We start from the raw sequence: 26,733 nt of genomic DNA on the forward strand, positions 1-26,733 counted from the left end.
AGCCTCAAATACTCAAAGATGGTAGACTTCTGTAATATGGGCCATATACTAAAAGCAGCACGAAAACAGAGTGCAATAGGGTCCAAAAAACTTGAGTGACCCATGAGAATATGCATGCAAGCCTATGGTATTCAAAACTAGAGATATACGCATGCCATTTTTGTTTTTAGGAGAGAATGTGCCTGCTGAAAAAAACATTATTTTTAAACAGTGCATTGCAGAATATCAGGAATTTGCTGTGGGACACCTTGAAAACTTGCATACAGATTATGTGCACACACCTTACAGTCAGTTGTTGTGGCCGAGTGGTTAAGGCGATGGACTAGAAATCCATTGGGGTTTCCGCGCGCAAGTTAGAATCCTGTCGACAACGAGAATCTTTTTAACATCGGCTACAATTTCAGAAGTTAACCTTTAGTATTTCTTCCATGTCAGTTTTATAAATAGGTGGCTTATTTTGGTGTCACTATTGCCATATCACATATTTATTATCGCTCCCCCTTTCATATCTTTGCTATAACTCTCGTCCTTCATTAGCGCTGGTGCAAACGCTTCAAATTATTATACCCTGGCTCTCTCGGTCATACCTGTGCATGCACTTGAAACTTACTTTATCAATAAAAGAAGCAAATAGAGAAATAAAATAAAAGTGCTAGCTGGGTTAGGCAAACACACTTCATAAAACTGCATTTTCTTTTCTATTCTCCCCAGTGTTACAAGCTTAACTGCTCCCTATGTAATTTCTCTTAACCTGCTGTTCCTGGAAGAGAATCTCATCTACAAGCTCTTTCTGTGTTTTTTCCTAGTCTTTTCTTTCCCTTTTCTTAGATTTGTAACTGTTCATTTACGTGCTCTATTTAGGCGCCATTAATCTCATTTGAGCTCCTTGTACCTGCTGCTGTTTTCTCCACACCTCATACTGTCTTTTCCCTCTTTCTCTCTTTCTCTGCGGTTGGTGGCTACTTTCCAAAGCGTCTGATGCCCCAATGTTCCTTCGTCTTGTTGTCAGACGTGAATTTGAAAAGCAACAAAATTAACAAGCCTTTACCACTCACACATGGCAGAAGTTTATACTTTAATTCAATGAGCTAAGAAAAGTGTGTTGTGGGGCCCCTACGAGCCATGGTGCTTGCTTCATCATAATTAAGCATGCAGTCATTAGCCACAGCTCTGATTATGGGTCACTGAGGTCAGTTTCAATAATTCCTCAAAAACCTAACCATGCAGTCCCCCCTAACTGTGTAGTTATCTTGCTTTACTGCTGTTTGTGTGATTAGCTGGGAGGAGCTCACGGCAGCATCCTCCCAATAAAAGTGTAGATGGACCGTTCCTTAACCCCTTCGATGCTGATGATGAGCTCAGCTCGTCATCACCCACGGGTGTCGTGTGCTGATGACGAGCTGAGCTCATCATGGTGCCACTAAAATGGCAATTTCCAGCACAGGGGGGGGAAAACGCCTAGCAGCCAAGTGGTTAACTCTTTAATGCTTCACATACAGATGGCTTGAGGAGGTACAGTGGAGATGCAGGTCTAATAAACACAATAGAATATCTGTGCCAGGTGTGTTTCTCTGCATTGGTGTCCCATCACAGGCCCACCAGTGTATGTGTGATCTTTGACTCCTGCCAGTTCACAAGCAGGCGGCCAGGAAACGGTTTCAGCCTATCAACCACTGAGGAGATTAAGCCTTTGTATAAGGAATGAGGAAGCAATGAACACATTCAGCCTATCACAGGAGTAGCCTTGAGTGTTCCGAATTATAATTTCTTCATGTCACTGGATGTTATTGAGCCCAAGTAGCTCGCCGTGATCGTATACTGGTTAGTACTCTGTGTTGTGGCCGCAGCAACCTCGGTTCGAATCCGAGTCACGGCATTGTGGTTGGCAATGTCACGGCAGTTGGGTTTTTCCTTTACAGAATTCCCAAATGTACCAGTTGTTTTTGTAAAATGTCTATTAAAAACAGATCCTTTTCAATATTTAAACGATCTAACGACAAATTATTTAAACACACATGATTATAAGATGTAGGTATACTGTACTTAATGACATAAATTATCGTTCTTGAACATATTTGCGGTAAGGGGAGCGGAGCTCTCCCAGAGGCCAATCAGAATGCAGATGAATGCAGTTGCAGTTGAGTGACCTGTGTTGTGGCTGTCTACAGGGAATGCGCATATGTAGCTGTCTCGCAGCCCAATCCAGACGTCAATTGAAGACAGGTTTTCATGCAAATAGAGCAGTAAGTGCAGAGAAATGCTCACTCTCTAAAAATGGCATTTATACAATAGTAAGATTAAATCCAACCTCACCAGTAGATAGGATTTATCAATAAATAAAGCTTCTCCTCTCTGATATGGAATTACCCCCCAAAAAGTATAAGGGAATACCCAATGCTAACCAATGAGAGGGGCAGACCTCACAGTAGTGAAAATGTAATAGACTGTTTGATACTACTAGGACATACAAACTACCACAGTACATGTCTTACCTTTTACTTACATAGCATGATGCCCCTCGGACTACCTAGGGCCTACCTTAGGGGTTACTGATATGTAATAAAATTGGAGTTTAAGGCTTGGCAAGTAGTTTTAAATGCCAAGTCGAAGTGGCAGTACACTGCAGCACAGGCACTGCAGTAGCAGGCTTGAGACAGGTTTGAAATGCTATTTCTTTGGGCGGCACAATCAGTCCCTGGGTATATGGTATACCACTTTACAAGGGGCTTTCAAGTAAATTAAATCTGTCAGTCAGGTATACTCCAATTATACACATGATTAGGGAAGAAGCACGTGCACTTCAGCACTGATTAGTAGCGATAAAGTGATCAGAGTCCTAAGGCCAACAAAAAGATACAGCAAAATGCGGAGGTGAAAAGCAATAAGGTGGGGTTGGGACCACCTTAAGAATGCAAGGTCTAACAAAAACGAACTAAGGATAACATGAGTAAAACATCAGGTTTCTCTACAGCATTTGGTGAGACAAGTGGGCCTTCTTTTATCTTCCATAAATGCAATCTTTCCTGGACCCCTTTATTATATAGCTCTTCAAGGAAAAAAATATAAAGCACTTACAAAGGAGCCTCAAATACTCAAAGATGGGATACTTCTGTAATATGGGCCATATACTAAAAGCAGCACGAAAACAGAGTGCAATAGGGTCCAAAAAACTTGAGTGACCCATGAGGGTATGCATGCAAGCCTATGGTATTCCAAACTAGAGATATACGCATGCAATTTTTGTTTTTAGGAGAGAATGTGCCTGCTGAAAAAAACATTATTTTTAAAAAGTGCATTGCAGAATATCAGGAATTTGCTGTGGGACACCTTGAAAACTTGCATACAGATTATGTGCACACGCCCCACAGTCAGTTGTTGTGGCCGAATGGTTAAGGCGATGGACTTGAAATCCATTGGGGTCTCCACGCGCAGGTTCGAATCCTGCAGACAACGAGAATCTTTTTAACATCGGCTACAATTTCAGAAGTTAACCTTTAGTATTTCTTCCATGTCAGTTTTATAAATAGGTGGCTTATTTTGGTGTCACTATTGCCATATCACATATTTATTATCGCTCCCCCTTTCATATCTTTGCTATAACTCTCGTCCTTCATTAGCGCTAGTGCAAACGCTTCAAATTATTATACCCTGGCTCTCTCGGTCATACCTGTGCATGCACTTGAAACTTACTTTACCAATAAAAGAAGCAAATAGAGGAATAAAATAAAAGTGCTAGCTGGATTAGGCAAACACACTTCATAAAACTGCATTTTCTTTTCTATTCTCCCCCGTGTTACAAGCTTAACTGCTCCCTGTGTAATTTCTCTTAACCTGCTGTTCCTGGAAGAGAATTTCATCTACAAGCTCTTTCTGTGTTTTTTCCTAGTCTTTTCTTTCCCTTTTCTTAGATTTGTAACTGTTCCTTTAGTGCTATATTTAGGCGCCATTAATCGGATTTGAGCTCCTTGTACCTGCTGCTGTTTTCTCCACACCTCATACTGTCTTTTCCCTCTTTCTCTCTTTCTCTGCGGTTGGTGGCTACTTTCCAAAGCGTCTGATGCCCCAATATTCCTTCGTCTTGTTGTCAGACGTGAATTTGAAAAGCAACAAAATTAACAAGCCTTTACCACTCACACATGGCAGAAGTTTATACTTTAATTCAATGAGCTAAGAAAAGTGTGTTGTGGGGCCCCTACGAGCCATGGTGCTTGCTTCATCATAATTAGGCATGCAGTCATTAGCCACAGCTCTGATTATGGGTCACTGAGGTCAGTTTCAATAATTCCTCAAAAACCTAACCATGCAGTCCCCCCTAACTGTGTAGTTATCTTGCTTTACTGCTGTTTGTGTGATTAGCTGGGAGGAGCTCACGGCAGCATCCTCCCAATAAAAGTGTAGATGGACCGTTCCTTAACTCTTTCTTGCTTCACATACAGATGGCTTGAGGAGGTACAGGGGAGATGCAGGTCTAATAAACAGAATAGAATATCTGCGCCAGGTGTGTTTCTCTGCATTGGTGTCCCATCACAGGCCCACCAGTGTATGTGTGATCTTTGACTCCTGCCAGTTCACAAGCAGGCGGCCAGGAAACGGTTTCAGCCTATCAACCACTGAGGAGATAAAGCCTTTGTATAAGGAATGAGGAAGCAATGAACACATTCAGCCTATTCCAGGAGTAGCCCTGAGTGTTCCAAATTATAATTTCTTCATGTCACTGTACGTTATTGAGCCCAAGTTGCTCGCCACGATCGTATAGTGGTTAGTACTCTGCGTTGTGGCCGCAGCAACCTCGGTTCGAATCCGAGTCACGGCATTGTGGTTGGCAATGTCACGGCAGTTGGGTTTTTCCTTTACAGAATTCCCAAATGTACCAGTTGTTTTTGTAAAATGTCTATTAAAAACAGATCCTTTTCAATATTTAAACGATCTAACGACAAATTATTTAAACACACATGATTATAAGATGTAGGTATACTGTACTTACTGACATAAATTATCGTTCTTGAACATATTTGCGGTAAGGGGAGCGGAGCTCTCCCCCAGGCCAATCAGAATGCAGATGAATGCAGTTGCAGTTGAGTGACCTGTATTGTGGCTGTCTACAGGGAATGCACATATGTAGCTGTCTCGCAGCCCAATCCAGACGTCAATTGAAGACAGGTTTTCATGCAAATAGAGCAGTAAGTGCAGAGAAATGCTCACTCTCTAAAAATGGCATTTATACAATAGTAAGATTAAATCCAACCTCACCAGTAGATAGGATTTATCAATAAATAAATAAAGCTTCTCCTCTCTGATATGGAATTACCCCCCAAAAAGTATAAGGGAATACCCAATGCTAACCTATGAGAGGGGCGGACCTCACAGTAGTGAAAAATGTAATAGACTGTTTGATACTACTAGGACATACAAACTACCACAGTACATGTCTTACCTTTTACTTACATAGCATGATGACCCTAGGACTACCTAGGGCCTACCTTAGGGGTTACTGATATGTAATAAAATTGAAGTTTAAGGCTTGGCAAGTAGTTTTAAATGCCAAGTCGAAGTGGCAGTACACTGCAGCACAGGCACTGCAGTAGCAGGCTTGAGACAGGTTTGAAATGCTATTTCTTTGGGCGGCACAATCAGTCCCTGGGTATATGGTATACCACTTTACAAGGGGCTTTCAAGTAAATTAAATCTGTCAGTCAGGTATACTCCAATTATACACATGATTAGGGAAGAAGCACGTGCACTTCAGCACTGATTAGTAGCGATAAAGTGATCAGAGTCCTAAGGCCAACAAAAAGATACAGCAAAATGCGGAGGTGAAAAGCAATAAGGTGGGGTTGGGACCACCTTAAGAATGCAAGGTCTAACAAAAACGAACTAAGGATAACATGAGTAAAACATCAGGTTTCTCTACAGCATTTGGTGAGACAAGTGGGCCTTCTTTTATCTTCCATAAATGCAATCTTTCCTGGACCCCTTTATTATATAGCTCTTCAAGGAAAAAATATAAAGCACTTACAAAGGAGCCTCAAATACTCAAAGATGGGATACTTCTGTAATATGGGCCATATACTAAAATCAGCACAAAAACAGAGTGCAATAGGGTCCAAAAAACTTGAGTGACCCATGAGGGTATGCATGCAAGCCTATGGTATTCCAAACTAGAGATATACACATGCAATTTTTGTTTTTAGGAGAGATTGTGCCTGCTGAAAAAAACATTATTTTTAAAAAGTGCATTGCAGAATATCAGGAATTTGCTGTGGGACACCTTGAAAACTTGCATACAGATTATGTGCACACGCCTCACAGTCAGTTGTTGTGGCCGAATGGTTAAGGCGATGGACTTGAAATCCATTGGGGTCTCCACGCGCAGGTTCGAATCCTGCTGACAACGAGAATCTTTTTAACATCGGCTACAATTTCAGAAGTTAACCTTTAGTATTTCTTCCATGTCAGTTTTATAAATAGGTGGCTTATTTTGGTGTCACTATTGCCATATCACATATTTATTATCGCTCCCCCTTTCATATCTTTGCTATAACTCTCGTCCTTCATTAGCGCTGGTGCAAACGCTTCAAATTATTATACCCTGGCTCTCTCGGTCATACCTGTGCATGCACTTGAAACTTACTTTACCAATAAAAGAAGCAAATAGAGAAATAAAATAAAAGTGCTAGCTGGATTAGGCAAACACACTTCATAAAACTGCATTTTCTTTTCTATTCTCCCCCGTGTTACAAGCTTAACTGCTCCCTGTGTAATTTCTCTTAACCTGCTGTTCCTGGAAGAGAATTTCATCTACAAGCTCTTTCTGTGTTTTTTCCTAGTCTTTTCTTTCCCTTTTCTTAGATTTGTAACTGTTCCTTTAGTGCTATATTTAGGCGCCATTAATCGGATTTGAGCTCCTTGTACCTGCTGCTGTTTTCTCCACACCTCATACTGTCTTTTCCCTCTTTCTCTCTTTCTCTGCGGTTGGTGGCTACTTTCCAAAGTGTCTGATGCCCCAATGTTCCTTCGTCTTGTTGTCAGACGTGAATTTGAAAAGCAACAAAATTAACAAGCCTTTACCACTCACACATGGCAGAAGTTTATACTTTAATTCAATGAGCTAAGAAAAGTGTGTTGTGGGGCCCCTACGAGCCATGGTGCTTGCTTCATCATAATTAGGCATGCAGTCATTAGCCACAGCTCTGATTATGGGTCACTGAGGTCAGTTTCAATAATTCCTCAAAAACCTAACAATGCAGTCCCCCCTAACTGTGTAGTTATCTTGCTTTACTGCTGTTTGTGTGATTAGCTGGGAGGAGCTCACGGCAGCATCCTCCCAATAAAAGTGTAGATGGACCGTTCCTTAACTCTTTCTTGCTTCACATACAGATGGCTTGAGGAGGTACAGGGGAGATGCAGGTCTAATAAACAGAATAGAATATCTGCGCCAGGTGTGTTTCTCTGCATTGGTGTCCCATCACAGGCCCACCAGTGTATGTGTGATCTTTGACTCCTGCCAGTTCACAAGCAGGCGGCCAGGAAACGGTTTCAGCCTATCAACCACTGAGGAGATAAAGCCTTTGTATAAGGAATGAGGAAGCAATGAACACATTCAGCCTATCACAGGAGTAGCCCTGAGTGTTCCGAATTATAATTTCTTCATGTCACTGTACGTTATTGAGCCCAAGTAGCTCGCCGTGATCGTATAGTGGTTAGTACTCTGCATTGTGGCCGCAGCAACCTCGGTTCGAATCCGAGTCACGGCATTGTGGTTGGCAATGTCACGGCAGTTGGGTTTTTCCTTTACAGAATTCCCAAATGTACCAGTTGTTTTTGTAAAATGTCTATTAAAACAGATCCTTTTCAATATTTAAACGATCTAACGACAAATTATTTAAACACACATGATTATAAGATGTAGGTATACTGTACTTACTGACATAAATTATCGTTCTTGAACATATTTGCGGTAAGGGGAGCGGAGCTCTCCCCCAGGCCAATCAGAATGCAGATGAATGCAGTTGCAGTTGAGTGACCTGTATTGTGGCTGTCTACAGGGAATGCACATATGTAGCTGTCTCGCAGCCCAATCCAGACGTCAATTGAAGACAGGTTTTCATGCAAATAGAGCAGTAAGTGCAGAGAAATGCTCACTCTCTAAAAATGGCATTTATACAATAGTAAGATTAAATCCAACCTCATCAGTAGATAGGATTTATCAATAAATAAATAAAGCTTCTCCTCTCTGATATGGAATTACCCCCCAAAAAGTATAAGGGAATACCCAATGCTAACCTATGAGAGGGGCAGACCTCACAGTAGTGAAAAATGTAATAGACTGTTTGATACTACTAGGACATACAAAGTACCACAGTACATGTCGTACCTTTTACTTACATAGCATGATGCCCCTAGGACTACCTAGGGCCTACCTTAGGGGTTACTGATATGTAATAAAATTGGAGTTTAAGGCTTGGCAAGTAGTTTTAAATGCCAAGTCGAAGTGGCAGTACACTGCAGCACAGGCACTGCAGTAGCAGGCTTGAGACAGGTTTGAAATGCTATTTCTTTGGGCGGCACAATCAGTCCCTGGGTATATGGTATACCACTTTACAAGGGGCTTTCAAGTAAATTAAATCTGTCAGTCAGGTATACTACTATTATACACATGATTAGGGAAGAAGCACGTGCACTTCAGCACTGATTAGTAGCGATAAAGTGATCAGAGTCCTAAGGCCAACAAAAAGATACAGCAAAATGCGGAGGTGAAAAGCAATAAGGTGGGGTTGGGACCACCTTAAGAATGCAAGGTCTAACAAAAACGAACTAAGGATAACATGAGTAAAACATCAGGTTTCTCTACAGCATTTGGTGAGACAAGTGGGCCTTCTTTTATCTTCCATAAATGCAATCTTTCCCGGACCCCTTTATTATATAGCTCTTCAAGGAAAAAATATAAAGCACTTACAAAGGAGCCTCAAATACTCAAAGATGGTAGACTTCTGTAATATGGGCCATATACTAAAAGCAGCACGAAAACTGAGTGCAATAGGGTCCAAAAAACTTGAGTGACCCATGAGAATATGCATGCAAGCCTATGGTATTCCAAACTAGAGATATACCAATGCAATTTTTGTTTTTAGGAGAGAATGTGCCTGCTGAAAAAAAATTATTTTTAAAAAGTGCATTGCAGAATTTCAGGAATTTGCTGTGGGACACCTTGAAAACTTGCATACAGATTATGTGCACATGCCTTACAGTCAGTTGTTGTGGCCGAGTGGTTAAGGCGATGGACTAGAAATCCATTGGGGTCTCCCCGCGCAGGTTCGAATCCTGCCGACAACGAGAATCTTTTTAACATCGGCTACAATTTCAGAAGTTAACCTTTAGTATTTCTTCCATGTCAGTTTTATAAATAGGTGGCTTATTTTGGTGTCACTATTGCCATATCACATATTTATTATCGCTCCCCCTTTCATATCTTTGCTATAACTCTCGTCCTTCATTAGCGCTGGTGCAAACGCTTCAAATTATTATACCCTGGCTCTCTCGGTCATACCTGTGCATGCACTTGAAACTTACTTTACCAATAAAAGAAGCAAATAGAGAAATAAAATAAAAGTGCTAGCTGGATTAGGCAAACACACTTCATAAAACTGCATTTTCTTTTCTATTCTCCCCCGTGTTACAAGCTTAACTGCTACCTGTGTAATTTCTCTTAACCTGCTGTTCCTGGAAGAGAATTTCATCTACAAGCTCTTTCTGTGTTTTTTCCTAGTCTTTTCTTTCCCTTTTCTTAGATTTGTAACTGTTCCTTTACGTGCTCTATTTAGGCGCCATTAATCTCATTTGAGCTCCTTGTACCTGCTGCTGTTTTCTCCACACCTCATACTGTCTTTTCCCTCTTTCTCTCTTTCTCTGCGGTTGGTGGCTACTTTCCAAAGCGTCTGATGCCCCAATGTTCCTTCGTCTTGTTGTCAGACGTGAATTTGAAAAGCAACAAAATTAACAAGCCTTTACCACTCACACATGGCGGAAGTTTATACTTTAATTCAATGAGCTAAGAAAAGTGTGTTGTGGGGCCCCTACGAGCCATGGTGCTTGCTTCATCATAATTAGGCATGCACTCATTAGCCACAGCTCTGATTATGGGTCACTGAGGTCAGTTTCAATAATTCCTCAAAAACCTAACCATGCAGTCCCCCCTAACTGTGTAGTTATCTTGCTTTACTGCTGTTTGTGTGATTAGCTGGGAGGAGCTCACGGCAGCATCCTCCCAATAAAAGTGTAGATGGACCGTTCCTTAACTCTTTCTTGCTTCACATACAGATGGCTTGAGGAGGTACAGGGGAGATGCAGGTCTAATAAACAGAATAGAATATCTGCGCCAGGTGTGTTTCTCTGCATTGGTGTCCCATCACAGGCCCACCAGTGTATGTGTGATCTTTGACTCCTACCAGTTCACAAGCAGGCGGTCAGGAAACGGTTTCAGCCTATCACCCACTGACGAGATAAAGCCTTTGTGTAAGGAATGAGGAAGCAATAAACACATTCAGCCTATCACAGGAGTAGCCCTGAGTGTTCTGAATTATAATTTCTTCATGTCACTGTACGTTATTGAGCCCAAGTAGCTCGCCGTGATCGTATAGTGGTTAGTACTCTGCGTTGTGGCTGCAGCAACCTCGGTTCGAATCCGAGTCACGGCATTGTGGTTGGCAATGTCACGGCAGTTGGGTTTTTTCTTTACAGAATTCCCAAATGTACCAGTTGTTTTTGTAAAATGTCTATTAAAAACAGATCTTTTTCAATATTTAAACGATCTAACGACAAATTATTTAAACACACATGATTATAAGATGTAGGTATACTGTACTTACTGACATAAATTATCATTCTTGAACATATTTGCGGTAAGGGGAGCGGAGCTCTCCCCCAGGCCAATCAGAATGCAGATGAATGCAGTTGCAGTTGAGTGACCTGTGTTGTGGCTGTCTACAGGGAATGCACATATGTAACTGTCTCGCAGCCCAATCCAGACGTCAATTGAAGACAGGTTTTCATGCAAATAGAGCAGTAAGTGCAGAGAAATGCTCACTCTCTAAAAATGGCATTTATACAATAGTAAGATTAAATCCAACCTCACCAGTAGATAGGATTTATCAATAAATAAATAAAGCTTCTCCTCTCTGATATGGAATTACCCCCCAAAAAGTATAAGGGAATACCCAATGCTAACCTATGAGAGGGGCAGACCTCACAGTAGTGAAAAATGTAATAGACTGTTTGATACTACTAGGACATACAAACTACCACAGTACATGTCTTACCTTTTACTTACATAGCATGATGCCCCTAGGACTACCTAGGGCCTACCTTAGGGGTTACTGATATGTAATAAAATTGGAGTTTAAGGCTTGGCAAGTAGTTTTAAATGCCAAGTCGAAGTGGCAGTACACTGCAGCACAGGCACTGCAGTAGCAGGCTTGAGACAGGTTTGAAATGCTATTTCTTTGGGCGGCACAATCAGTCCCTGGGTATATGGTATACCACTTTACAAGGGGCTTTCAAGTAAATTAAATCTGTCAGTCAGGTATACTCCAATTATACAAATGATTAGGGAAGAAGCACGTGCACTTCAGCACTGATTAGTAGCGATAAAGTGATCAGAGTCCTAAGGCCAACAAAAAGATACAGCAAAATGCGGAGGTGAAAAGCAATAAGGTGGGGTTGGGACCACCTTAAGAATGCAAGGTCTAACAAAAACGAACTAAGGATAACATGAGTAAAACATCAGGTTTCTCTACAGCATTTGGTGAGACAAGTGGGCCTTCTTTTATCTTCCATAAATGCAATCTTTACCGGACCCCTTTATTATATAGCTCTTCAAGGAAAAATATAAAGCACTTACAAAGGAGCCTCAAATACTCAAAGATGGTAGACTTCTGTAATACGGGCCATATACTAAAAGCAGCACGAAAACAGAGTGCAATAGGGTCCAAAAAACTTGAGTGACCCATGAGAGTATGCATGCAAGCCTATGGTATTCCAAACTAGAGATATACGCATGCAATTTTTGTTTTTAGGAGAGAATGTGCCTGCTGAAAAAAAACATTATTTTTAAAAAGTGCATTGCAGAATATCAGGAATTTGCTGTGGGACACCTTGAAAACTTGCATACAGATTATGTGCAAACCCCTTACAGTCAGTTGTTGTGGCCGAGTGGTTAAGGCGATGGACTAGAAATCCATTGGGGTCTCCCCGCGCAGGTTCGAATCCTCCCGACAACGAGAATCTTTTTAACATCGGCTACAATTTCAGAAGTTAACCTTTAGTATTTCTTCCATGTCAGTTTTATAAATAGGTGGCTTATTTTGGTGTCACTATTGCCATATCACATATTTATTATCGCTCCGGCTTTCATATCTTTGCTATAACACTCGTCCTTCATTAGCGCTGGTGCAAACGCTTCAAATTATTATACCCTAGCTCTCTCGGTCATACCTGTGCATGCACTTGAAACTTACTTTACCAATAAAAGAAGCAAATAGAGAAATAAATTAAAAGTGCTGGCTGGATTAGGCAAACACACTTCATAAAACGGCATTTTCTTTTCTATGCTCCCCCGTGTTACAAGCTTAACTGCTCCCTGTGTAATTTCTCTTAACCTGCTGTTCCTGGAAGAGAATTTCATCTACTAGCTCTTTCTGTGTTTTTTCCTTGTCTTTTCTTTCCCTTTTCTTAGATTTGTAACTGTTCCTTTACGTGCTCTATTTAGGGGCAATTAATCTCATTTGAGCTCCTTGTACCTGCTGCAGTTTTCTCCACACCTCATACTGTCTTTTCCCTCTTTCTCTCTTTCTCTGCGGTTGGTGGCTACTTTCCAAAGCGTCTGATGCCCCAATGTTCCTTCGTCTTGTTGTCAGACGTGAATTTGAAAAGCAACAAAATTAACAAGCCTTTACCACTCACACATGGCAGAAGTTTATACTTTAATTCAATGAGCTAAGAAAAGTGTGTTGTGGGGCCCCTACGAGCCATGGTGCTTGCTTCATCATAATTAGGCATGCAGTCATTAGCCACAGCTCTGGTTATGGGTCACTGAGGTCAGATTCAATAATTCCTCAAAAACCTAACCATGCAGTCCCCCCTAACTGTGTAGTTATCTTGCTTTACTGCTGTTTGTGTGATTAGCTGGGAGGAGCTCACGGCAGCATCCTCCCAATAAAAGTGTAGATGGACCTTTCCTTAACTCTTTCTTGCTTCACATACAGATGGCTTGAGGAGGTACAGGGGAGATGCAGGTCTAATAAACAGAATAGAATATCTGCGCCAGGTGTGTTTCTCTGCATTGGGGTCCCATCACAGGCCCACCAGTGTATGTGTGATCTTTGACTCCTGCCAGTTCACAAGCAGTCGGCCAGGAAACGGTTTCAGCCTATCAACCACTGAGGAGATAAAGCCTTTGTATAAGGAATGAGGAAGCAATGAACACATTCAGCCTATCACAGGAGTAGCCCTGAGTGTTCCGAATTATAATTTCTTCATGTCACTGTACGTTATTGAGCCCAAGTAGCTTGCCGTGATCGTATGGTGGTTAGTACTCTGCGTTGTGGCCGCAGCAACCTCAGTTCGAATCCGAGTCACGGCATTGTGGTTGGCAATGTCACGGCAGTTGGGTTTTTCCTTTACAGAATTCCCAAATGTACCAGTTGTTTTTGTAAAATGTCTATTAAAAACAGATCCTTTTCAATATTTAAACGATCTAACGACAAATTATTTAAACACACATGATTATAAGATGTAGGTATACTGTACTTACTGACATAAATTATCGTTCTTGAACATATTTGCGGTAAGGGGAGCGGAGCTCTCCCCCAGGCCAATCAGAATGCAGATGAATGCAGTTGCAGTTGAGTGACCTGTGTTGTGGCTGTCTACAGGGAATGCACATATGTAGATGTCTCGCAGCCCAATCCAGACGTCAATTGAAGACAGGTTTTCATGCAAATAGAGCAGTAAGTGCAGAGAAATGCTCACTCTCTAAAAATGGCATTTATACAATAGTAAGATTAAATCCAACCTCACCAGTAGATAGGATTTATCAATAAATAAATAAAGCTTCTCCTCTCTGATATGGAATTACCCCCCAAAAAGTATAAGGGAATACCCAATGCTAACCTATGAGAGGGGCAGACCTCACAGTAGTGAAAAATGTAATAGACTGTTTGATACTACTAGGACATACAAACTACCAGAGTACATGTCTTACCTTTTACTTACATAGCATGATGCCCCTAGGACTACTTAGGGCCTACCTTAGGGGTTACTGATATGTAATAAAATTGGAGTTTAAGGCTTGGCAAGTAGTTTTAAATGCCAAGTCGAAGTGGCAGTACACTGCAGCACAGGCACTGCAGTAGCAGGCTTGAGACAGGTTTGAAATGCTATTTCTTTGGGCGGCACAATCAGTCCCTGGGTATATGGTATACTACTTTACAAGGGGCTTTCAAGTAAATTAAATCTGTCTGTAAGGTATACTCCAATTATACACATGATTAGGGAAGAAGCAAGTGCACTTCAGCACTGATTAGTAGCGATAAAGTGATCAGAGTCCTAAGGCCAACAAAAAGATACAGCAAAATGCGGAGGTGAAAAGCAATAAGGTGTGGTTGGGACCACCTTAAGAATGCAAGGTCTAACAAAAACGAACTAAGGATAACATGAGTAAAACATCAGGTTTCTCTACAGCATTTGGTGAGACAAGTGGGCCTTCTTTTATCTTCCATAAATGCAATCTTTCCCGGACCCCTTTATTATATAGCTCTTCAAGGAAAAAATATAAAGCACTTACAAAGGAGCCTCAAATACTCAAAGATGGTAGACTTCTGTAATATGGGCCATATACTAAAAGCAGCACGAAAACAGAGTGCAATAGGGTCCAAAAAACTTGAGTGACCCATGAGAGTATGCATGCAAGCCTATGGTATTCCAAACTAGAGATATACCAATGCAATTTTTGTTTTTAGGAGAGAATGTGCCTGCTGAAAAAAACATTATTTTTAAAAAGTGCATTGCAGAATATCAGGAATTTGCTGTGGGACACCTTGAAAACTTGCATACAGATTATGTGCACACGCCTTACAGTCAGTTGTTGTGGCCGAGTGGTTAAGGCGATGGATTAGAAATCCATTGGGGTCTCCCCGCGCAGGTTCGAATCCTGCCGACAACGAGAATCTTTTTACCATCGGCTACAATTTCAGAAGTTAACCTTTAGTATTTCTTCCATGTCAGTTTTATAAATAGGTGGCTTATTTTGGTGTCACTATTGCCATATCACATATTTATTATCGCTCCCCCTTTCATATCTTTGCTATAACTCTCGTCCTTTATTAGCGCTGGTGCAAACGCTTCAAATTATTATACCCTGGCTCTCTCGGTCATACCTGTGCATGCACTTGAAACTTACTTTACCAATAAAAGAAGCAAATAGAGAAATAAAATAAAAGTGCTAGCTGGATTAGGCAAACACACTTCATAAAACTGCATTTTCTTTTCTATTCTCCCCCGTGTTACAAGCTTAACTGCTCCCTGTGTAATTTCTCTTAACCTGCTGTTCCTGGAAGAGAATTTCATCTACAAGCTCTTTCTGTGTTTTTTCCTAGTCTTTTTCTTTCCCTTTTCTTAGATTTGTAACTGTTCCTTTACGTGCTCTATTTAGGCGCCATTAATCTCATTTGAGCTCCTTGTACCTGCTGCTGTTTTCTCCACACCTCATACTGTCTTTTCCCTCTTTCTCTGCGGTTGGTGGCTACTTTCCAAAGCGTCTGATGCCCCAATGTTCCTTCGTCTTGTTGTAAGACGTGAATTTGAAAAGCAACAAAATTAACAAGCCTTTACCACTCACACATGGCAGAAGTTTATACTTTAATTCAATGAGCTAAGAAAAGTGTGTTGTGGGGCCCCTACGAGCCATGGTGCTTGCTTCATCATAATTAGGCATGCAGTCATTAGCCACAGCTCTGATTATGGGTCACTGAGGTCAGTTTCAATAATTCCTCAAAAACCTAACCATGCAGTCCCCCCTAACTGTGTAGTTATCTTGCTTTACTGCTGTTTGTGTGATTAGCTGGGAGGAGCTCACGGCAGCATCCTCCCAATAAAAGTGTAGATGGACCGTTCCTTAACTCTTTCTTGCTTCACATACAGATGGCTTGAGGAGGTACAGGGGAGATGCAGGTCTAATAAACAGAATAGAATATCTGCGCCAGGTGTGTTTCTCTGCATTGGTGTCCCATCACAGGCCCACCAGTGTATGTGTGATCTTTGACTCCTGCCAGTTCACAAGCAGGCGGCCAGGAAACGGTTTCAGCCTATCAACCACTGAGGAGATAAAGCCTTTGTATAAGGAATGAGGAAGCAATGAACACATTCAGCCTATCACAGGAGTAGCCCTGAGTGTTCCGAATTATAATTTCTTGATGTCACTGTATGTTATTGTGCAAAAGTAGCTCGCCGTGATCGTATAGTGGTTAGTACTCTGCGTTGTGGCCGCAGCAACCTCGGTTCGAATCCGAGTCACGGCATTGTGGTTGGCAATGTCACGACAGTTGGGTTTTTCCTTTACAGAATTCCCAAATGTACCAGTTGTTTTTGTAAAATGTCTATTAAAAACAGATTCTTTTCAATATTTAAACGATCTAACGACAAATTATTTAAACACACATGATTATAAGATGTAGGTATACTGTACTTACTGACATAAATTATCGTTCTTGAACATATTTGCGGTAAGGGGAGCGGAGCTCTCCCCCAGGCCAATCAGAATGCAGATGAATGCAGTTGCAGTTGAGTGACCTGTGTTGTGGCTGTCTACAGGGAATGCACATATGTAGCTGTCTCGCAGCCCAATCCAGACATCAATTGAAGACAGGTTTTCATGCAAATAGAGCAGTAAGTGCAGAGAAAAACTCACTCTCTAAAAATGGCATTTATACAATAGTAAGATTAAATCCAACCTCACCAGTAGATAGGATTTATCAATAAATAAATAAAGCTTCTCCTCTCTGATATGGAATTACCCCCCAAAAAGTATAAGGGAATACCCAATGCTAACCAATGAGAGGGGCAGACCTCACAGTAGTGAGAAATATAATAGACTGTTTGATACTACTAGGACATACAAACTACCACAGTACATGTCTTACCTTTTACTTACATAGCATGATGCCCCTAGGACTACCTAGGGCCTACCTTAGGGTTTATTGATATGTAATAAAATTGGAGTTTAAGGCTTGGCAAGTAGTTTTAAATGCCAAGTCGAAGAGGCAGTACACTGCAGCACAGGCACTGCAGTAGCAGGCTTGAGACAGGTTTGAAATGCTATTTCTTTGGGCGGCACAATCAGTCCCTGGGTATATGGTATACCACTTTACAAGGGGCTTTCAAGTAAATTAAATCTGTCAGTTAGGTATACTCCAATTATACACATGATTAGGGAAGAAGCACGTGCACTTCAGCACTGATTAGTAGCGATAAAGTGATCAGAGTCCTAAGGCCAACAAAAAGATACAGCAAAATGCGGAGGTGAAAAGAAATAAGGTGGGGTTGGGACCACCTTAAGAATGCAAGGTTGTAGGAGAGTAGGGTCTGCTATCCTATGGTCACCCCAATTTTTGCTTTTTGCTTCACTGGTTTTCGACTTACTGAGGCTGTGGGCCTGCTAATCAGACCCCCAGCCTGCTGTTCTCTCTCTAAATGTATGATACATGTGCTATAGGTACATACCACAATTGGAAATGGACTCCTTGTCAGCCCCTGTACCATGCACTATAGGTGCTCAGGGCATAGGTGCCACCAAGGCCTACCAGGGGCTGAAGCATAGCTTTTTGCCACCCCTGGCTGGTTCTTAAATTGACACAACTGGCTGATCACTCAGCTGGGGCAAGTGGGTGTAATCACCCCTTGCTTAGATATAGTATACCTATATCTAAACCTATATCTGGACACATATATAGACTATAAGCCACTCCTATGGAAGGCCTCATCAATCCTGGAGGCAGAGTGCGTGGTTTTATGTGAGATGGAGCTCTGGCATGAGCTGAGCCTGTCTGCAGCTGTCGGGAACAACTCCCTAAGCTGATCCGGGATAATGCCATACCATATACTCTTAAGCGCCTTATAATCCTCGCGGTTATATAGCAACTTTGGTTTGGCTTTATCAAAACATGTCGTGTAAGGTGTCATACGAATTAGAATACTACCCCCTCGCCAGTTCTGGTGACGGGGGTAGCATTCCACCCTTCTAGAGGGATAAGACATGTTACTTTACTGAAACGCGGTTGATTTAAAATGAGCCTCAGATCCACAAAATGGATGCCTCTGCCACAGACACGGGTCTGGCCTCCTGCTGCTGACCGAAACTCAGCATATGGTGGCCTGGACAAAGGGTTTCCTGTCGCAGGGCGGTGTTAAACCACCCCAGACAGGAGATAGTGGATTGTAGTAGGGAGGTTTCAAAGAAACCAGACACTGCCTAGGGAGCACAAGGCTGCCCCTTGCATAATCAGGCCAAACCGGTTCTGGGGCCTCCCAGCCCCAGTCCCAGCGCGGCCTGGATCAAAGGAAAGGGGTGTAACCACCCCTTCCTGGGTCCCACCCATAGGAGGGGACCTAGCAGGATGTCTAGCCCACCAGATTCGAATAAGAGTGGGAACAGTGCCAATGCAACTCAGATCATCCTGAAGAAACATAAGAAACGAATTCTGGACCCTTCGACATTCTATTCATCATAGAAGACGGAAGAATCTCCCTTGTGGTCAAGGAGTGACCACCCTGTGCAAACAGGCACCATCTAGCCCTCGACCCTTGCTTTGTTGCAGTTCCCGCCGGAACTCGAGCAACAGAGATCAACGAGATCAAGCTTGCCTGCCTTCTCCCAGCCCGATCCACAGTCCCTACAGAGATGAGACCAGTGGAGGCGACCGGAAGCGTGGGGCACGCCATCTTGAAAAGGCCACGAGACGCTGACTGTGCAGCCCACGAGTGACCCTCGAAGCTGTACACCGGGGTTTGAGAAGCCCCACCCCGAGCTACACTTGCACCCAAGCTCACCCCTCCACACTCGACGAGTGCTGCGTGGGGCCCTTCTGCTTGTGTTGGCTCGATGCGTTGGCCCGGTCACTTGCCAGCTGGCTTGTGGCCCCTGTGCCGACGAAAACTTGAATACGACTCGCTTTTCTGGTTGCTCCAGATCTGCACCAGCTCCTGTGAAAAGGAGCCCCCACTCTGACCCTCCTGGGTCGAGTGATAAGCAATCTCCCGGTTCCGCGTGGGTTGCTTTTGCCAAGTGCTGTTTGCTGCAATCTTGAAGCCGACGGTGCTGATGGCGAGAGCCTATGTGGGACAGATCGTGACCTGCTCCTGGACGTCGCAGATGCCCCAGAGCCCACGTGACAGCGGAGAGAAGCCTATCGACAACCACCTGATTGCGCCCGACATTGCCTGGTTCCGTCCTGGTTCCACCCTGGTCACTGCTGAGTGACCCAGACTCTGTCCCCTCTGCTTTCAGGTAATTTTCGACTTCGATCCACCCTTGGATCACACCAGACACTTCTGCTTCACATCGCCTGCAGCTTCTTCAGCTCCAAGCACCAAGAGCCTGCGTGTCAAAACCCGACGCCACTTCGACCCTGTGCACCCACGGCCTGTGGGTGAGGTAACATTGCAACGCCGGTGTGCCCACGTTGGTACACACCTCTAGGGTCTGTGTCTTGAGTTTTGTTCCCCTAGGTTCAGCGGAAGTATCTTTAAACTCACTTTGTGTAACTTTTACGCACCATTGACATTGCATTGGTGCAAGCCGCACTTTCCGTGCTGCACCCGAGTCCCGTGGGCTACTCCCGACTTCAGCATTGCTAGTCCTGACTGCTCCCAGCGATTCTCTAGGCCCTAGGCCTAACCACTGTTCGATTGGTATCTCTTATACCACTTTTTTAGTATATGGTTTGAGTGGCCACCGGCCCTCATCCAAAATTGTGCAACTTTGTATGTTATACTGTGCTTTTGATTTAACACGTGTGCCCCTTTCCTCATAAAGAGTACTGGGGAGTAATTTAGAAATAAATACATATATTTTTATAATATATACTTGTGTGGTGTCCTTTCATTTGATTACAGGATTGTATGTGGTAAAACAGCTCGCTTAACACAACCTCTTAAGTTAAGCCTTTAAGGCTGCTTAGTCCATGCTACCTCTAGGATAGCTTGTCTAACAAGGTTGACTTACAACCAGACATCTTTGGGGGTTTTTTGGACCGATACCAAGTGGTTCCAGAATTGGAAACACTACATATCAGGCCAACTTCTCACATTGGTGTGCAGCGGTGCAGATTTGAGCTTGCTGTTTGTTTTACCATTGCAATCTTTATATCAAATTAAAAGATCACATCAAGTACCTTAGGTACATATAAATCAAAAGCTTAGCATATCAAGTTCTACTGAACTTAGTAGTTGTAGATTAAAGGGATTAGCACACCCTGACTACAACTCACTAGCAAGGTACAGTAGGAAAACACTTAGCGTCTGCGCCCGTCCGCGCCGGGACCGGGCCAAGGGCCACAACCCCTGCCCAAAATTTGTCTGGAGCCATCAAGAAATTTTCCAGCCAAAGCCTACTCGCGCTTCGGCCACCCATCATGGCCAATTGCTTAGACATCAATCCTTCGGAGATCCACAAGGATTCCGCTACCTCCTGTCCCTGCTGTTATGATACCATTCCTCTCATATCTTCCAACAGCAAAGGCACTACAACAAAACAGGAGTTGGGAGCTGCAATCTCAATAGCCCTCATAAATGCGCGCTCACTCGGTAAGCATAGTCAGGAAATCCACGATCTCATAACTGACTTTAAATTAGATATACTGTTTATTACCGAAACCTGGACGGATGACACTTCACAGCCAGACCTAGTCATAGCAGTCCCAGAGGGATATAAAGCCTACTGTCAGGACAGGCCCAAACAAAGAGGGGGCGGGCTGGCCATTATTGCCAGAGATTTGTATCCCGTCAGAACGACCTCCATTCCATCAACCTCCTGTGAGGCCATGCAATTTGCCATTAATGTTTCCCCTTTGTTCAATTTTAAGGGAATACTAATATATCGCCCTCCAGGATCCAAGGTGGCCTTCCTATCCAGTATTAACACCAAGATGGAATCCGTAGCAACGGAAAGCACCTTTACGGTTCTAGGTGACCTAAACTTTCATCTAGATCAAGGTCACCTTACCGATTCTGCTGCCCTCATCTCTGATTTAGAAACCCTAGGGCTAAGACAATTTGTAACGTCCTCCACACATCAAGCGGGCCACATCCTGGACCCCATCTTTTCCAATTTAGAAGGCCTACAAATTACCAACATCCTCCCTATGCCGTGGACTGACCATTCTGCAATTTTTGCAAACATACCCATTAATAATCTTTGCAGCATCAATCCATGTCCCACGCCCAAACAATCTTTCAAAGACTGGAAAAACATAAATCATGATGAGCTGCAACTTATACTGGAACAAACCCGTCCCGCGTTTGCCTCAGATCCTAACTTAGCCCTCCAGCAACTCTACGACTGGCTGGGCCAGGCTACGAATCAATCTGCCCCCTCCAAAGAACACTCCAAAAATAGATCTAAACCTACTGCCCCCTGGTATAATGAACAACTAAGGGCACAAAAACAGATTAATCGTAGCAAGGAAAGAATTTGGAGAAAAGACTACGACATAGCCAGTAGACTAGTCTACAAGGAAGCCCTGGCACTATACAAAGTCATGATAGCGAAAGCAAAAAAAGAATATTACAGTGACCAAATTGAGAAAGCCAAGAACTCCAGCAAACAACTTTTCCAAATCACCAAAGCACTATCAGGGAATTCCCCCGACCTTACCCCCCCTCCGTCGCAACTTATGTGTGACTCTCTTGCCTCCTTTTTCTTCACTAAAGTAGATGATATCTACCAGGCTTTCTCCACCAAATCACCTCAAATTGCAACTACACCTACTATTTCCTCTGCTAATATGTTCCTCACTTTTCAACCAGTCACCCCTGACCAAGAAAAAATATCATCTTTGGACCCCTGCCCTCTCTCCGTACTTCGACCGGTCATGGATTCTATCATACCGGCAATCACGCAGGTCTGCAATTTGATTCTTTTGTCAGGCAATTACCCGGACCCCCTCAAAAACACCTTACTAAAACCCTTGTTAAAAAAACCCTCCCTAGACAAAAGTGAGCTAAAAAACTATCGCCCCATCGCTAGCCTCCCTTTCATGGCGAAGATGACTGAAAAAATCATGAACATCCAGATTTCTGAATTTATCGAAAAACACCAGCTCCTTGACAGCACGCAGTTTGGGTTCAGGAAACACCATGGCACAGAAACAGCCCTGATCAAAGCCGCCGACGATATCAGGGTAATCAGGGACCAGGGTGGTACTGCCATACTGGTTCTGTTAGATTTATCGGCGGCCTTCGACACGGTCGACCATAACACCTTGGTCGACCGTGTCCAGGGATGTGGCATCGGCCACACTGCCAAAGACCTTATTGCGTCCTTCCTTGCCAAAAGAACGCAGGCTGTCATTCTAGGTCCCTTTCAATCGGCCCAACTCTCCGCTCCCTGTGGAGTTCCCCAAGGCTCATCCCTGAGTCCGACACTTTTTAACATCTATGTGTCGGACCTTGCCAATACCATCAAGGCACATGGGATGAGCCTAACTTCATATGCCGACGACACCCAACTAGTGTTGGCAATCAAAGGGAACGGAGAACAAATAGCCGAAAAATTTAAGAAAGGGCTCCTAGATATAGGAGAATGGATGGCTACCAACTGCCTAAAGATAAATTCAGAAAAAACCGAGGTACTCATCTTTGGACCCCTGTCACCAGCCTGGCCAACCAGTTGGTGGCCTGAAACCTTCGGTACCCCTCCCACACCCACCACCAAGGTCAGGAACCTCGGAGTCATCTTCGATGACGGTCTTATCTTCCTGGACCATGCTAATAAAACAGTGTCCACGGCACACCTGAAATTAAAAATGATCAGGAAAATACGTCCTTTTCTCACTGATTCTGCCATTAAGACACTAGTCACTGCCCTTGTCCTCTCATCCTTGGACTATTGCAATGGGCTATTTCTTAATGCTCAAACCAGAGTAATCACAAAACTCCAAACAATACAAAACGCAGCGGCACGCCTGCTCTCAGGCAAAACAAAGATTGAATCCATCTCCAAAAATATAAAAGATTTTCACTGGCTCACTGTACAAAAAAGAATTCACTTTAAATCCCTCTGCATTGTGTTTAAAGCAGTCAACAATGAAGGACCACACTTTCTCAAGGATCAATTGCAACTCCACAAACCCACCAGAGCTTTACGATCAGCCACTCTTCATCAACTGGTTGTACCTCGCACCAAAACCGTCACCTGGGGAGACCGTCGGTTTCTGGTGGCGGCCCCCAGACTCTGGAACACTTTGCCTCTCAACATCAGGCAAAGCACCACCCTCCTTCAGTTCCGTAAACTCCTGAAGACCTGGCTGTTTACTCAATAATTATATCACCTTTCCAGTCTGCTTCATCAACTGGTCCAAAGCATCATGTTCCGTATGTAAACAAATGATTTATTAGCGCCAAGACGCCCAAGGGTATATGCTGCGCTTTATAAATATTAAAAATAAATAAATAAATAAATAAATAGGTAAGTGCATCGCTTACAGCTCACTAGCAGTCATGTCTGATACAGGTAGAGCCTCAGGCTCTGCTCCTGTAACAGTTGACCCTATCAAGGCAACTTCCAGATATGACAACCTTAGCCACAAAGACCTGAGTGCCTTGTGCACAGCCAGGGGGCTAAAAAAGGGCAGAGGCCCTACTATTCCTTCCCTGATAGCTATCCTGGAAAAGGATGACTTAGATAAGGTGAGTCAGGCTCCCTTAGATTCAGGTGAGGGGGTAAACTCCCCTGAGAATGAGGATCTTCCAGATGAAGAAGAAGAGGAGGAGGAATAGGAAGGCTCAGATGTAGATGAGCCTGAAGATCAGGATCAGAGGGTGACCCAGGTACAGGTTGCCAGGCTTAACCAGGCCAACCTAGACCTACATGGGAATGGAGGGGGCCAGCACCACTCCAGATCTCATAACCAAATTCTCCCAGGTAACAGGAGGGTGAGATCTCAATCAGGGGACTCTCATCTTTCTAGTGCCTCAAGAGAATCTCAAAGAGGGATGACTCCCTCCCAGAGGAAAGAGCATAGGGCCAGGATGAGCGCTGTCCAACTTCAAATAGAAAGGGAAGAGGTAGCCTTGTCTCAAGCTAAACTTGCTTTAGCAAGAGAAAGAAAATTGTGTGGCTTAGATGCCACTGGTGGCAGCAAAGTTCCTAAAGACAGGGCCTATGATAACAGAAACCTGACAAAAATTGTGCCCCCCTACAAGGAAGGGGATGACATCCACAAATGGATGACTGCTCTTGAGAGGGCCTGCATGGTACAGCAGGTCCCTGAGGATCAGTGGGCAGCAATTTTATGGTACTCCTTTTCTGAGAAAGGGAGGGATAGGCTCCTCACTGTTAGACCTGAGGATGCCAAAAACTACTCTGTTCTGAAGAGTGCTCTTATTGAAGGGTTTGGCCGAACCACTGAGCAATACAGGTTGTTGTTCAGAGACACCCAAAAAGCACAGACTCAGGACTGGACTGATTTTGTTGATTGTGCCACTAAGGCTCTGGAGGGTTGGCTGCAGGGAAGTAAAGTTTCAGACTATACAGGATTGTACAATCTTATCATGAGAGAGCAGATCCTTAATAACTGTCAGAACCAGCTGTTGCATCAATACCTTGTTGACTCTGATTTGACCTCTCCCCAAGAATTGGGAAAGAAGGCAGACAAATGGGTCAGAACAAGGATTAAGCAGAAAAACCAGAACCAAGGTGACCAGAAGAAAACAGACCAGAAGGGTGGGAATCAGAAAGATAAAGAAAAGGACCAGAAGTCTTCAGGCCCCCAAACTAGTAATAAGGAGGGGGGTTCCCAAAATGGAAACAAGAAAAAGAAGAATGATGGCCCAAAGAAACCTTGGTGTAATACCTGCAAATCAGTTTCACACTGGGGCAGTGAATGCACTAAGAAAAATCCAGTTCCTGCCACTGCAGCTCCTAAAGCAACTGCACCCCCTAGTACAGTCAGCAGTGGTAGTGCACAACCTAAGGGGTTAGTAGGGTTAACCTTGGGTACTGAGGTGGAATCTGGCCTAGTCAGAATCCCCACACAGGCAGTTCTCCTATATGATGTGGACTTATCTTTGACCACTGCAGTAAGCCCCAGTAACCTGGGCAAATATAGGCAGACTCCCTTAATCAATGAGAAACTGGCTCAGGCCTACAGGGACACTTGTGCCAGTGTCACTATGGTGACACCTGACTTTGTGGACCCTGGTCAGATTGTACTAGGTGAAAGTTACCTAGTGACCAATGCAAGCAACTCCACTACTTCCCATAGTGTGGCTGTTGTGAACTTCTCTTGGGGAGGGGTAGATGGCCTAAAGAAAGTTGTTGTGAGTGCAGACCTCCCAGTAGACTGTCTGTTAGGCAATGATCTTGAAAGCTCAGTTTGGTCAGAAGTGGAGTACAGGACTCATGCAGAAATGCTAGGGATTTCAGCTCATGTCCATGCAGTGACAAGGTCTCAGGCTAAGAAGTGCCTTCCTGAACCAGTGGTGGATCTTGAAACAATAGACCAACCACAGCCCAAGAGAAGGAGCAAGAGGGTTAAGGCTGTGCCTTCCCACTTGCCCCAGGTTGAGGATCAAGTTTCACAGGAAACTGATTCTGCAGTCCAAGAGGAGACTGTCTCAGAGGAACTTGAGCCTGATCAGGTTGAGTTTCTGGGGACAGGGGGCCCTCAAGGGCAGACCTGGGGCAGGCCCAATTAGATTGCCCTTCACTTGAACCCCTCAGACAGCAAGCTGCTGCTGAGGCTGCAGGGAATGCTCAAGGTACCCATAGAGATTATTGGGATGAAGGACTCCTTTATTCAGAGACCAGAGACCCCAAGCGTGGCACAACCAGGAGGTTGGTTATACCTTTGAAGTTTAGAGGTTTCCTTCTTACCTTGGCCCATGATATTCCCCTTGCAGGAAACTTAGGCCAGAATAAGACTTGGGACAGGCTTGTTCCACACTTTCACTGGCCTCACATGTCAGAAAATGTCAAGGAGTTTTGTCGCTCCTTTGTCACTTGCCAAGCCAGTGGTAAGTCAGGTGGCACAACAAAGGCCCCCCTGATACCACTACCTGTGGTGGGGGTACCCTTTGAAAGAGTTGGAATAGACATTGTGGGTCCCATGGATCCTCAAACAGCATCTGGGCACAGATTTATACTGGTGGTAGTGGATCATGGCACCAGGTACCCAGAGGCAATTCCCCTGAGGACCACCACAGCCCCTGTGGTGGCAAAAGCCCTCATTGCAGTTTTCTCAAGAGTGGGCGTTCCAAAGGAGGTTCTTTCAGACAGAGGTACCAACTTTTTGTCTGGATACTTAAAAGCAATGTTGAAAGAGTGTGGAGTAAACTATAAGTTTACCACACCCTACCATCCACAGTGCAATGGGCTTGTTGAAAGGTTCAACAAGACCCTAAAGGGAATGATAAAAGGTTTACCAGAGAAGCTTAGGCGGAAATGGGACATCCTTTTACCCTGCT

General features: G+C 43.7%; 4 non-coding genes across 4 annotated transcripts; all 4 read left to right on the forward strand.

The window, feature by feature from the left end:
- Positions 1-9,251: 9,251 nt before the first annotated feature.
- On the forward strand, positions 9,252-9,333 carry TRNAS-AGA (transfer RNA serine (anticodon AGA)). The gene has a single exon. It is a non-coding gene; the product is annotated as a tRNA-Ser (tRNA).
- A 1,289-nt stretch (positions 9,334-10,622) lies between these two features.
- TRNAH-GUG (transfer RNA histidin (anticodon GUG)) lies at positions 10,623-10,694 on the forward strand. Its single transcript has one exon. It is a non-coding gene; the product is annotated as a tRNA-His (tRNA).
- Positions 10,695-15,135: 4,441 nt separating this feature from the next.
- Positions 15,136-15,217, forward strand: TRNAS-AGA (transfer RNA serine (anticodon AGA)). Its single transcript has one exon. It is a non-coding gene; the product is annotated as a tRNA-Ser (tRNA).
- A 1,282-nt stretch (positions 15,218-16,499) lies between these two features.
- Positions 16,500-16,571, forward strand: TRNAH-GUG (transfer RNA histidin (anticodon GUG)). The gene has a single exon. It is a non-coding gene; the product is annotated as a tRNA-His (tRNA).
- Positions 16,572-26,733: the final 10,162 nt, after the last annotated feature.

The sequence above is a fragment of the Lissotriton vulgaris genome, unplaced genomic scaffold (genome assembly GCF_964263255.1).
Source record: "Lissotriton vulgaris unplaced genomic scaffold, aLisVul1.2 SCAFFOLD_301, whole genome shotgun sequence".
Classification (NCBI taxonomy): domain Eukaryota; kingdom Metazoa; phylum Chordata; class Amphibia; order Caudata; family Salamandridae; genus Lissotriton; species Lissotriton vulgaris.